Genomic DNA, 13,423 nt, shown 5'->3' with positions numbered 1-13,423 from the left:
GAATCCCCCATGTCCTCAAGATGATTGGGATATAGACCTTCCAGGATCTGGCTGAATTCTATTCTAGACACTTCTCTTTTTTCTTTCCAACTTTATTGAGATATCACTGACATATAATATATATATATATGTTTAAGGTATAGAATGTGATGATTTGATACATGTATATATTACAAAATGATAACCACAATAGGTTGGTTAAACCTCCATTCCCTAACATAATTGCCGTTTCGTGTGCATGTGGTGATATTTAAGTTCTACTCTCTCAACAACTTTCAAATATATAATGCCTAACACTTATTTCTGATCTATTCGATAATAGCCATTCTAACAGGTATGAGATGATATCTCATTGTGTTTTTGCTTTGGATTTCCCTGACGATTAGTGATGTTGAGCCTCTCATTCATGTACTTATTGGCCATTTGCATACCTTCTTTGAGAAAATGCCTAGATTCTTCTTCTGACTTGCTGGCTCTGTCATTCCTCTCCTGCTCTTCTCCACCTGATGGGCACCTACACACTTTTTATGACCCAACTCTTCTGGGAAGCTTCTCCTGGTTCACCCAAAATATAGTTTCTTACTTCCTCCTCTGTACTTCTGTAACAGTTAACACTTATTTATCGCACATTATATTTTGATTATTTCTAAACCTGTATCACCATTAGTCCATGAAGGCTGGAAAGTTCTCTAATCCCTATTTCATGTCTAGATTCAAATATCGTGGTTGACACATTTCAGTCAGATAATAAAAATTTGTTGGAAAAATAAACGAATCAGTGAGTGAAGGGATTAACATGAAACAACTTAATGAAGACACATGGAATTTCATTCTTGGAATAAGACTAGAAGGAATGTGCTAACTGGGAGTTTGTACTAAACATAACAGAATCAGGTCTTCTCCTGGCAAGCCTGCATAGTTTTGGGAAGATGTTTATGAACAACAAGAACAAAATGTGTGAAGAAAGGAAAGGCAGGAGTCAGCCAGGGGTGGGAGCATTTCCACGTGTCTCGACCTCATGGGGAATTTAATTGGTTGCCTTATTGAAGGTGGCTTCTTTTTAAGAGGCAATTTTGTCAAAGGAATCTTTGTTGAAAACACAGAATTTAAGGAACTTCTCCCGTACCATTACAGGAACAAAAGATTAGGCAGACCATTGCATGTAGGCAAATTATGAAAGAAATATAGTAAAGCAATTGCTTTGAAATTATGATATATTGGTGGGGTGCCTGGGTGGCTCAGTCGTTAAGTGTCTGCCTTCAGCTCAGGACATGGTCCCAGGGTCCTGGGATCAAGCCTTGCGTCAGGCTCCCTGCTCGGTGGGAAGCCTGCATCTCCCTCTCCCACTCTCCTTGCTTGTGTTCCCTATCTCACTGTCTCTCTCTCTCTCTGTCAAATAAATAAATAAACAATCTAAAAGAAAAAAAAGAAATTATGATATATTGGGACCCCAAATATATGTGACATGATTCAATAGAAGACATTCATGCATTTTTGAATATTGGTTTTAAAAAACAATGTTTTCTTATTCTATTCATATCCTTAGTTATTTCTTCTGTAAACTGCCCACAGCTCAAAGGATAACATTGTTATGCAGAAGAGTAATAAAGGGCATTCTCAAGAAACTTAGAAAACCTCAAGTTTCAATAAAAATCTCTATCCATTTATCTACCCTAACATCCATATGAGGACCCAGTAGGCCAAACAAAAAGCATGGCGGTAGGCGAATAGAAAATTAGCATGCATAAAACAAATATTTGTAACTAAATTCATTGAAAAAAACATAATTCTTCTGAAGGAAAGAGAAGATATTGAACAAATAGGTCTTACCTTGATCAAATGGAATAACCTGAGCATGTAACAATACTCTGTTCACCTAAAGAAGAGATCTATGCTCTAAACCATTCATGTGCTTCTTAAAATATAAAAAAGACCAGAATTATTAAATTACTATATATTAACAATTAATCCGATGAACACAAAGGACAAGCCCTAAATTCTATAAAGCTTTATCAGAAACAATTTATGTCATAGCTTTCCACCGTATTTAGATTTTTACCCTGTTTCAACTCTAAGTACTCTTTCATATTAAGTCTAAATAGAAATACAGGTTTTTATAAAATATCGTTAATTTTTAAATATGATAGAAACGATACAGAATCATTTTGATGATGTCAATACTGTGACTAATATGTCGAGTTTTAAAAATTTTTTTAATATTTACAAATGAGATGAAACTCAGTTATGGTAAACATATATATAGGTCATGTGTATGACAAGCTTATACATATATGGTATGGTAAATATGTATATGACACATTCCTACCTCTAATTGTAGAAATGAAGCACAGAATCACACAATTTTGCATTGAAATTCCTAGGGCATTGCGCCGCTCCTTTACCATATATTGCCACACTTATCACATACCGTGCCACTACATCTTACCCGAATTAGGTACAATTTTCACCTAGAAGGAAGCAAATGTTTTTGACCTGAATGGCATCATTCATTGAATGTGACAGGAGTTGTCTTTTTTTTTAAAGATTTATTTATTTATTGGGGTGCCTGGGTGGCTCAGTCAGTTAAGCATCTGCCTTCAGCCCAGATCATGATCTCACGGTCCTGGGATGGAGTCCCACATCGGGCAGGCTCCCTGCTCAGCGGAGAGCCTGCTTCTCCCTCTGCCCCTCCCCACCTTGTGCTCTCGTGCGCGTGCACACTCTCTCTCTCTCTCAAATAAACAAATGATTTTTAAAATATTTTATTTATTTATTTGAGAGAAGGGGGAGGGGCAGAGGAAGGGAATCTTTTTTTTTTTTTTTTAAGATTTATTTATTTATTTGGGGGGGATAGGGGCAAAGGAAAAGAATCTTTCAAGCAGACTCCCCATTGAGCATGGAGCCCAAAGCAGGGCTTGATACTATGGCCCATGAGATCATGACCTGAGCCCAAACCAAGAGTCAGACACTTAACCAACTGAGCTAACCAGGTACTCCAATGACAGGAGTTATCTTATGTTGAGTTACTCAGTCATAGAATAGCAGAGAAAGCAGGTATGAAGAAAAGAGAGAAGGTAATCTGAAACTTGTCACATGACTTTAGGAACTTAATTAGATTAGACAGCAAGCTAAAATTTAGGTCCACTATCCATTCTAAGGCCAAGGCATTCAACTCTAACTGCTCACAATTAAAATACAATTCAGTAGTCAGGGCTGAAATGGGTGAAATGCAGGAAGTAGCTTCCAAATACCAAGATCAGATTGAAGAATTTTCTCTTTGTGCTGATTTTAAATCTCTAAAAAGAATTAAAAAAAAAAAGACTTTATGTATTTATCTTAGAGAGAGAGAGAGAGAGCATGAACAGGGGGAGGGAGAGGGAGAGAGAATCTGGAGCAGACTCTGCACCCAGTGAAGAGCCTGATGACCGGCTCAATCCCATGACCCTGAGATCATGACTTGAGCCAAAATCAAGAGTTTAACTGACTGAACCACCCAGGCACCCTGCGGTTTAAAAATATTTATTTGAAAGTACCCATGATAGAGTCTGACATAGAATAGATATTTAATATATGTTGGCTTACCTTCTGTGAAATAGGAAATACAAGAGTAACAGGGCTGCTAGCCAGCTTGTATACTCTTGAACAAATCACTTAACCCCTTTGATCTTTAGTTTCTTTACGTAAGATTTATTCAATGAGAGCCCTTTAATGCTAAGAGAGCTACAATGCTGAGCATTCCAATTTCTATATGAAGACTAGCAATATAGTACAGTTCTCAAGTGTGATTGAAAGATATCTCAACAAGCTGTTCATCTTTTCCTAGGAGTATTCAACTTGACAGGCATAAAGCATTGTGGTATGGGGGGTTCTGAGATGAATAAGACACTACCTCTCCTCTGAGGAAGAAACATCTTCTCGAGCATAATGCCAATGTCATTAGGCACTTCTTTTATTCCAGGCCCTGAACTACATGACTTCACTTCCTTCCGTGTTTATGGCAACACAATGGTTAAGTTACCAGCACGGTGAAGAAGCCATTCAGAAAAGCCGAAGAAGGGGATTATGGCCACACTTTACACAAACAGGAGGTACTAGAATAGCGAGGCCAGACCCTGAATGCCTCCCCCCTGCAACACTGAGTGTTTTTTCAGGCCCTGCTTTACTTCAAGGCTGAAAGGGTCAGTACCAAGTAGCCCCTCCAACAAAATGCTCAAGAGTCCCTGAGAAAGAAAGAGAGACTTCATTGTTTTAAGGGGCGTTTGGATTGAAACTGTAACATGAGTAAGGTGACGTCAAAATAGTCCCATGTCAAAAGAGCTGGGTCAGAGTGGCTGTAACAATATGTTACGTGTCCCCATCACGGATCAGGGAAGAAAGCAAGACCCACTAGATAGGGACAGATAGTTTCTGAGGGAACTGGGTTGAAGGATAGATGAGAAGTTTGGGACATGATGCAAAACCCAAATGTAGCGATCGGTCCCCCATTTCTGAGTCTAGCAGGGAAATGGTTCTAAACTACACTTCAGACCACTTAGTGGAAGAGCTATTGCTGTTTGATATTTTCTGGTTAGTCAGGACTCTACCTCTTTGCCTTTGTCAATGTTTTCACTCTGCTTAGAATATACCTCCTCTTTAGTTTTGCATTAGCTCTCTGGTCAATATAAACTACACCTGCTCTAGGAGGATTTTCCAATGTAGCCTTCCTCTGCCGGGGCTTTCTCATCTACATGCCTGCACGCTTTCATAAAGTTTTTTAAAAAATGATTTTAGGTTTTCAGAAAAATTGCAGAGAATGCCTGTATACCTCTCACTCAGTGTCACTGAAGATTAACTCTTAAATCGCAATGGCATATTTGTCCAAACTAAGAAATTAACAAAGGTATAATACTATTAACTAAATTACAGACTTAATTCAGATTTCACTGGTTTTTCCACTAACATCCTTTTCTGTTTCAGGATCCAACCCAGGATACTACATTGCATTTAGTAACCACACTTTTTAAACCTTATATTATTATTTGTGACTCATTTATCACTTTTTACCTTGGATTTGAATAATCTGTAGACATCTATTCATCTACCCGACTATTGTTACCTTGAAGACAGGATTCATGACAGGTCTGATTCATTTTGTTAACCTGAAGTGACTCGAACTGATTGTATACTTAGTAAATATTTTAAAGTTGTTATATATAAAATAAATTTTAGAGGAAACTTATCATTTCTTTACATTCTCTTGGATTTTCTTCTCCCTCATGGGCCTTTCATTTGCTGGTTGCTCTTCAGTGCACCAGCTTCTAAATGTTTGCAGGCCCAGGCCTCAGACTTTAGGCTACCTTTCTTTTCTTTCTTTCTTTCTTTCTTTCTTTCTTTCTTTCTTTCTTTCTTTCTTTCTTTCTTTCTTTCTTTCTTTCTTTCTTTCTTTCTTTCTTTCTTTCTCTTTCTTTCTTTCTTTCTCTCTCTCTTTCTTTCTTTCTTTTCTTTCTTTCTCTCTTTCTCTCTTTCTTTCTCTCTCCTTTCCTTCCTTCCCTCCCTCCCTCCTTTCCTTCTCCCCTCCCTTCCCTCCTCGCTCCCTCTCTCCTTCCTTCTTTCTTTCCTTCCTTCTTTCTTTCCTTCCTTCCTTCTTTTCTTTCTTTCTTTTCTTTCTTTCTTTCTTCTTTCTTTTCTTCTTTCTTTCTTCTTTTTCTTTCTCTCTCTCCTTTCCTTCCTTCCCTCCCTCCCTCCCTCCTTTCCTTCTCCCCTCCCTTCCCTCCTCCCTTCCTCTCTCCTTCCTTCTTTCTTTCCTTCTTCTTTCTTTCTTTCCTTCCTTCTTTCCTTCCTTTCTTTCTCTTTCTTTCTTTCTTTCTTTCTTTCTTTCTTTCTTTCTTTCTTTCTTTCTTTCTTTCTTTCTTTCTTTCTTTCTTTCTTTCTTTCTTTCTTTCTTTCTTTCTTTCTTTCTTTCTTTCTTTCTTTTTCTTTCTTTCTTATTGCTGTAGGTGACAGTAGGTGATCTCATGCAGTCTTGAGGCATTAAATACTTCCAGTATGTTAAAGATTCTAAAACTGTACCTCTTGCCCAGAACCTCTCTCCTAACATCTAGACTTACATAGCAGCTGCCTTCTAAGTTTGTATGTCTAATTGCTGTTTTGAAATTCACACCTCCCAAATGCAGCTGTGCCCTTCTTCCCCAGCCAGGCCTCCTGCCCCAGCAGTTACCTCCACTTGGGTAAATAAAGCTCTGTTTACTCAGGTCAAACACCTGGGATTCTCCTTCCCACTCTCTCTTCCATCCCGCACCCAGCCTCTCAGAAAACACTGCTGCAGAAAGGTTTCATGTTTTGAATGATTTGCCCAAAGGTCACAGAGTGGCACAAGACTCAGACTCAAATCCAGGCTTTTTCTTCTATCTTCCCATAGCTACATCAGGCATTAGAAGCCATGGTGAGAAATTAAGTTGGTCCATGCGGGTCTGGCTGGGAGCATCCGGCAGAGGGAGTATTAAAGTCAGCCACAGGGCTTGTGCCAAGGAAATGAGCAAAGGTCGGAGGACAGAGGCACCGGAAGTTAGAGTGAGGTGGGATCCCCAAATCTGGGAAAAGAGCTAAGAACTGAGTGACTTAAACGGTCAGGACCTGAAAAACAGAGAAGAGATCAGATGCTTCAATAACCAGAGGACTTGTGAACAGAGATCTCAATCAAGGATTTTTTCCTAAACTTCTTCTTATTCAGCAAATAGGTGGCACGCACCATCAGAGGCACGGGAAACACAGCAATGGGGAAGAGAAGGGAGGTTCATGCTTTCATATTTTTTACATTTAGCAACAGAAGATGGGCACCAAACAAGTGAACAAACAAAGACACAAGTATTTTCAAGTACAGATAAGTGCCACGAAGAAAATAAAGCAGAGTGAGGCGCTAGTCAGTAAAAAGGTGAGGGAGGGTCTCAAGGGAAGCTTCTCAGGGACGGTTTCTGGGGAAATAACATTTGAGCTAAGCCATGAAGATTGAATTGAGAGTATTTCAGATAGAGGGAACAGTGCATGTAGAAAAGAAATAAATACATAATAAAAATAAAATAAAATGGGCGCCTGGGTGGCTCAGTTGGTTAAGCGACTGCCTTCGGCTCAGGTCACGATCCTGGAGTCCCTGGATCGAGTCCCGCATCGGGCTCCCTGCTCGTCGGGGAGTCTGCTTCTCCCTCTGACCCTCCTCCCTCTCATGCTCTCTGTCTCTCATTCTCTCTATCTCAAATAAATAAATAAAATCTTTAAAAATAAATAAATAAATAAAAATAAAATAAAATAACTCAGAATGTTATGGGAAAACCAGTAAGACCAGAGAGGCTGAAGAGTAGTGGAGGAGGGTAGTATGAGATGAAATGAGTGAGGATAGGCTGTAGAAGACTTTATCAGCCCTAGAGAAGCATTTGTGTTTCATTCTAAGGACAGCGGGAATCCTGATTGAATGGAGAATATGTAAGGATTGTATCTGAATTTGTCGACATTTTACAACTTGAGCTGAACATCTGGTTGAAGGGGGAATGGAGAGGCTGAGCTAAATCTTGATGCTAACTAGCATATTTGACCAAAACAAATGGTCAAAGATAATTAATGATGGTCCTGTCTCCCTTGCTCCAAGGCAGCATTTAGTCTCAGCAGAATCTTACTTAATCCTTCTATCAGAACAAAGGGTCAGAACCCAAGAATGCCATTCTTCAATGATGGTATTTACCCTTTGGTAATGAAATTGCTATTTCAGGCTAATAACTTTGTAATTATTGGCATTAAATACTCAATACATATTTCTTTCTTTTTTTAAGATTTTATCCTAGAGAGAGAAAAAGAATGAGTGAGAGAGAGAGAGAGAGCACAAGCAGGGGGAGGGGGGGCAGAGGGAGAAGCAGACTCCCTGCAGAGCAGGGAGCTTGCCCTGGGGCTTGATCCCAGGACCCTGAGATCATGACCTGAGCTGAAGGCAGACACTTAACAGACTGAGCCACCGACGCGCCCCTCAATACATATTTCTTAAATGGATGTATGAAAATAGGTAGTGAACTTCAGAAAAAAAAGAACTCCCATTTTCTTTCTTCTCCTAAGAGCTTAGCTTAGCACATACCCTGGAAGTCAGAACAATGTGATTTTGATGTCTTCTCTGGACGGCTGGCCCCATGCAGCATGCTCCAATTGAAAGCTGCTTTTCTTTCTCTCTCCCTCTCCCTCACTCCCTTCTTCCCCCCAAACTCCCTCCCCATTAATCCGTAATGAAAATTAAATCTATAAAGCTGAAATACCCACTTGTGCTTGCCACAAATCTGAATTCTGGGAGAAAAGGAAGCTAGAAGGCAAGTCTACATAGCAGGATTATTCTGCTACGGCTTTAAAAATGCTGCTTTAAATCCCTCAGATTTCAATATCCCCATTTTCTCTTCCATTTGTAATTATCATTAGGATTCTATCAACAACAAAATTTTAGCCAATTATGCTACTGAGTGCTGGGTTAAAAAAAAAAATTACAGATGGCAATCTACTTTGCAAATCTCTTCTATAAAAATAAAATAATTCGTTAAGTTGGTTTGCTGGCCAGACAAAAAAATTAAAGCAGAGGGGTTTGGGGTTTGTTTCTTATTTAGCATTGGTCAGTTGCACACAAGAAAACTGGCAGGAGGAGTTGCAGTACCTTCCATTTGATGAAGGTTGCCAAATAGAGTCAATTTGTTTCCAGAATAACCTTGAAGATGTTCTTCTACTTCTCGGCAGATACAGTTTTGCTGAAAAGTCTTTGGCCTTTCATTGGGGTTTTTCTTTTAAATATCTCTCCTTTTTCTTGTTTCTTATTAGAGATTATAGTCTTTCTGATAAAGTGATATAAATCTCAATTTGACCATAGATCAGCCTATGCTGAGTCACTTGATTCTATAAAGGATCTGAGTCAGTGGGCAGAATAAAAACATGATACACTTGCCGTCCGAAACGCCCATCTAAAACATCACTATCCACATGCTTACGAGTTTTCTTTTATTCAAAATTATTCTTCAAAAGATTCCAAAAGAGGAAATAACCCAAACTGCATGAGAGAGTAGTGTGGAGTAAGCTTGGGACATCCGGGTCACGTAGGACCATAGTAAACAATATCTTGTTGAAAGTTGTATGTGTGCACACATATGCATGTGAGTGTGTATATACTCCAGTTGTATGCATTTACCCATTTGCAGTCAGAAAATGGAGTGGACCTCAAGGAAACTAACATTCACTGTTTATCCAATAGAGTAGGATAAGCCTAATTTAATTATCCTTGAGGTAATATAATTTTCTGTGGGTATTGTTTTTAAAAACTGTTAATAACTGACGGGACATTTAGAATTTTATAGTAGCTTTTTCTTTAACTAAACGTATTTAACTATTACTTATGCAGCGACCTACACACTGAATTGAATAATTTCAATGATCATAGGTAATTTAAGGAATGCTCTTTGACCAATGAGTACCATACTCTTTATGGGTTCTGATGATTGAAGTTATAGTAGATGCTTCCAACCACTTCTCCTGTGTCATGTGAAAATTGCATTTCAGATGGAGGTTTCCAGTAATAGTATAAGAAAATCTTAAATGAATACCAAAAGCATTATTTATCTTTAAAAAGCCAAACTGAAGTTCGTGGAGGAAAAATAAGTCAGCACTTAATGGATGGAACAGAGAGTGGAAACATCTGACAGAACAGTAGGAAACTTTGTACTGTTTTGAATGCCTCATCACTACTCATACCATCTGTCATGCATTTCTCATGAAATAAACAATTTTCAGAAATGCTGTGTCCAGGGAAGACACATTTTACATTTTATTGATTTATTCATTCTACGTGGAGTAAAAGTCACGGCGCTTAAGAAAATCACCTGTGAGGTAGATACCCTTATACTACTAGCTAGTGGTTTTTTATTTGAAAATATCCATTGAGGATCTGAGATGTGGATACATAATATAATGGATAGATCAAATAAGAAATGTGGGGGGTGGCCGAAAAAGAAGGCAAGTGTTGCCAAGAGCAAATGCTGAATTTCCTACCGTTTTTATTTCCCCAAATCAGAGTTGCTGAGAAAAGTCTGGCTGATAGAAGGATGGGGCGGGGGAGATGATTCTTCTCCAGGGGGGTCTCCTTCATATAATTCTTGTACTGTTGCCACAATCTGGCCATATTTTTCTGCCAGAGGAAACATGGCATTTGTTTCATTATTTACAATTTTCATACTATGTCTCAGTTGATTAATATAAGACTCTTCCCACCATTCCACCCGTGAAAATTAAGTTTTCTTAAATAGTTACCATTTCCTTAGTAGTCCAGGGGTATTTCCCATAGCAGTCCAGTGACACCCTTGACTTTGACGACTGGTGGCTTGTCATCATGTTTTAAAATCGCATTTCTGGGATTTCTTCTATTTAATAATTTCACCTTAGCTTTTCTCCTTTTGTTTCTTCTATCCTATGAATGCTATTTGCTCATCCCAGGAAGACAAATGTTGCGACATTAGGTTCTGGATACAGTCTCAGATCCATTGGGTCTCTGTGGTCTTGGACACATTATTTAACCTCTTGTTACTTCAATCGTAAGAAGGTGATTCGGTGATGTGGGCTCCTCGGGGCTCTGGTGAAGGTTGAACGAGATAATGCTCTAAATGAGCATTTAGGAAATAAATGTTTATTCCCTCCCACACTTATTTCCTCTGTTCTTTCATCATTATTCCCATTACTGTGTCCGTCTCACCTGTGATGTCTCTCATCCATCAGCTTCTCCTCCTCCCTTGCATCCATGGCACTGCCTTTGTCCTTCTTGTGGATTGATGACAGGACAGAGGTGCTGTGTGCTGAGACCGTGCACTCCCCCCATCTATTATGCTATGTTCAAAACAATTTCAAGGCTCCACAAGTCATACTTTATAAAGCAATACAAGTAGCAGGCATTCTAAAACAGAGAGATTCTGGCCCTTTCTCATGCTTTTCAAACTTAACTTATCTCTCATTGACATACTTCTGAATATCTTCTGAGCTCCAGCCATATTTTGTTGCTTTCTTCTTTTGTTTCCCCACCTTCATATCTCTTGTGGTAATTTCACTATTCCTTTGCTTTTCTTGAATGCTTTTCCTCCCTTTGACTATCTTCCATTTGCCGTTAACAGTGATTTCTTCTGGTTAAATCCAGGGACCTTGCATCTCTAAATTTATTTGCCCCGAGACTGGTGTTAACACTCATTCCTGGTCTTGCTGTTTAATCTGTTCTGTGGTAGCCCCTGTTCTCCTGCATCTCTCACTCCAGGTCCTCATGTTTTTATATGGCATAGCTTCAAATTATGCTACTCTTGATCTGAAACATCTTTTTTTTTTTTTTTTAAGATTTTATTTACTTATGTGACAGAGAGAGACAAAGCGAGAGAAGGAACACAAGCAGGGGGAGGGGGAGAGGGAGAAACAGGCCTCCCGCGGAGCAGGGAGCCCAAGGCAGGGCTCGATCCCAGGACCCTGGGATCATAACCTGAGCGGAAGGCAGACACTTAACGACTGAACCACCCAGGCGCCCCTGATCTGAAACATCTTTGATAACCCTTTTTTTTTCTTCCTTCTTTTCTTTTGGGCACCAAGAAAAATTCCGAAACCCTACCTATTTTCTATTTTATTTGCTACGATAATGTATTTGTCAGGGATCTCCAGAGAAACAGGACCAATAGGATACAGGAGATTTATTATAGAAATTGGCTGGTGTGGCTATGGAGGCCAAGAAGTCCTTCAGTCTTCCATCTGCAAGCTGGACAACCAGAAAAGCTGGAGGCATAATTCAGTTTGAGTCTGAAGGCCTGAGAACCAGGGGGCCACTGGTGTAAGTCCTGGAGTCCAAAGGCTAGAGAACCAGGAGCCCGGATGTCTGAAGGCAGGAAAAGGTAGAGCCCTTCTGCCATATGAGGATACAACATTTCTGGTACCTGGAAGAGGGCCCTCACCCTACCACGCTGATCTCAGACTCCAGCCTCCAGAATTGTGAGCAATAAATTTCTGTGGCTTATAAGCTACTCAGACTGTGGTATTTTGTAGTAATTTGTTACAACAGCCCAACAGACTAAAATAGAAGCTTTCTTCTTGGAAGCTCTCATAGATCTTTCCAGTCTTTCCCCCATTTACCTTATGACAGTAACTATAATTAAATGTTAAAATCCCATTTTAATTCTTGTTATCTTGTTCAGAAACTTGCCACGCTTCTCAGTTGTTTTTTTAAAATTAGTACTCAAACCAGGTTTCAAAGCTTCCCACCCAGTAGATTCCTGAAATCTGCTTATTCTTTATTTTTCTCTGTAAGTTTTCTACATAGGCTTCAAGGGATGCAGAAAAGAATCCTGTAATGTATGTACTACTTTGGATACTCCTTGGCCAATGTGTAGCAGGGATAAAAGGTGGAGGAGCATGTGCAGAGTTATTAGAAACCATCATGGAGAAAGTGGAAAAAACAAAGGATTTGTTTGTGGACTTCTGTGCTAATTCATATCAAGACACCAGTGGATCTACTTAGTATGAACTCACTAGTTTTTCTCAGAATCACTGAACTGTTGGAGGCTATTTAAAACTGTTAATATGGTTAGCTATTACTGCATATAAGAAAGATAAATAAATCTCTGGCCAAATAATAATAACTTAGCTTTCTAGCTCTGCTTTTCAACAGCACCAAAGCCAAGTATTCAAAGAAAAACATTTCTTACCCACCCCTTCCACAAGTACCATCTCATGGGGCCTCCATGCTACGTGTCTTGTTTATTATAAGGATTGGTGACGTACTATTGACATTCCTAATAGATGCAAATATCTACTATGCTGACATTTTCATTGGTTTGGCATGATCCCCACAGTCTCTGCAGTAGGGCAAGGCTAACTGGCCCATTTTCAACTCACATGCCCAAGGATTGACAGATTCTTCTCTCTCACCTTCTCCCACTACATAGTATCTCTCCTCTTCTCTCCTTCCCATATTCATAGACCCATGAAATTGATGCCTTTTTCATGTAGTGTTTGGGCTGTTGAAACCAGGTTGGTCTCCCTGTCCTCAGTCCTGCATGACATTAATCTATCCACCTGTCTCAGCAAGGTGAGAGTTCCGAAATCAGAACTTGGAGTCCTTCCACCTCCTGCTCCAAGACTTTAATGCTCTTCCATCCAGGATACCATGAGGGGGGACAGTCAGGGACCAGCAATTGTCCAGCACTATGCCCACAGTTCCAAGCAGAAGTTACCCTTTATCCTTATTGTGTCTTTTGCCCCTCCTTTTTCAAGAGGATCCCTCCCCTTGAAATATTTCACCACTTTCCTCCAATCTCAGTTTATTGAAACCCTATCTATCCGTATTTTGTTGCTTTCTTCTTTTGTTTCCCCACCCCCATATCTCTCATGGTAATCTCACTATTCCTTTGCTTTT

General features: G+C 39.5%; 1 long non-coding RNA gene across 3 annotated transcripts in view; it reads right to left on the bottom strand.

Moving 5' to 3' along the window:
* The window catches only part of LOC123836680 (uncharacterized), a 65,441-nt gene that overhangs the window by 12,668 nt on the left and 39,350 nt on the right, over positions 1–13,423 (bottom strand). Inside the window, exons 3-5 of one of the 3 annotated variants that reach the window (XR_010413798.1) lie at positions 10,297–10,615; positions 10,039–10,174; positions 5,822–6,612 (exon numbers count right to left, since the gene is read on the bottom strand). The exons of 1 other annotated variant lie outside the window; for it this stretch is intronic. This is a non-coding gene — a long non-coding RNA (uncharacterized LOC123836680). Of the gene's footprint in view, positions 1–5,821; positions 6,613–10,038; positions 10,175–10,296; positions 10,616–13,423 lie in introns of those variants that run through there. One more of the 3 variants, XR_010413797.1, reaches the window with a different exon arrangement.

Source organism: Mirounga angustirostris, unplaced genomic scaffold (genome assembly GCF_029215605.1).
Source record: "Mirounga angustirostris isolate CCGP_5_RB_7025 unplaced genomic scaffold, mMirAng1.0.hap1 SCAF_8, whole genome shotgun sequence".
In the NCBI taxonomy this organism is placed as follows: domain Eukaryota; kingdom Metazoa; phylum Chordata; class Mammalia; order Carnivora; family Phocidae; genus Mirounga; species Mirounga angustirostris.
Note: the sequence above shows the minus strand (reverse complement) of the source record. Positions and strands in the feature narration are given on the sequence as shown.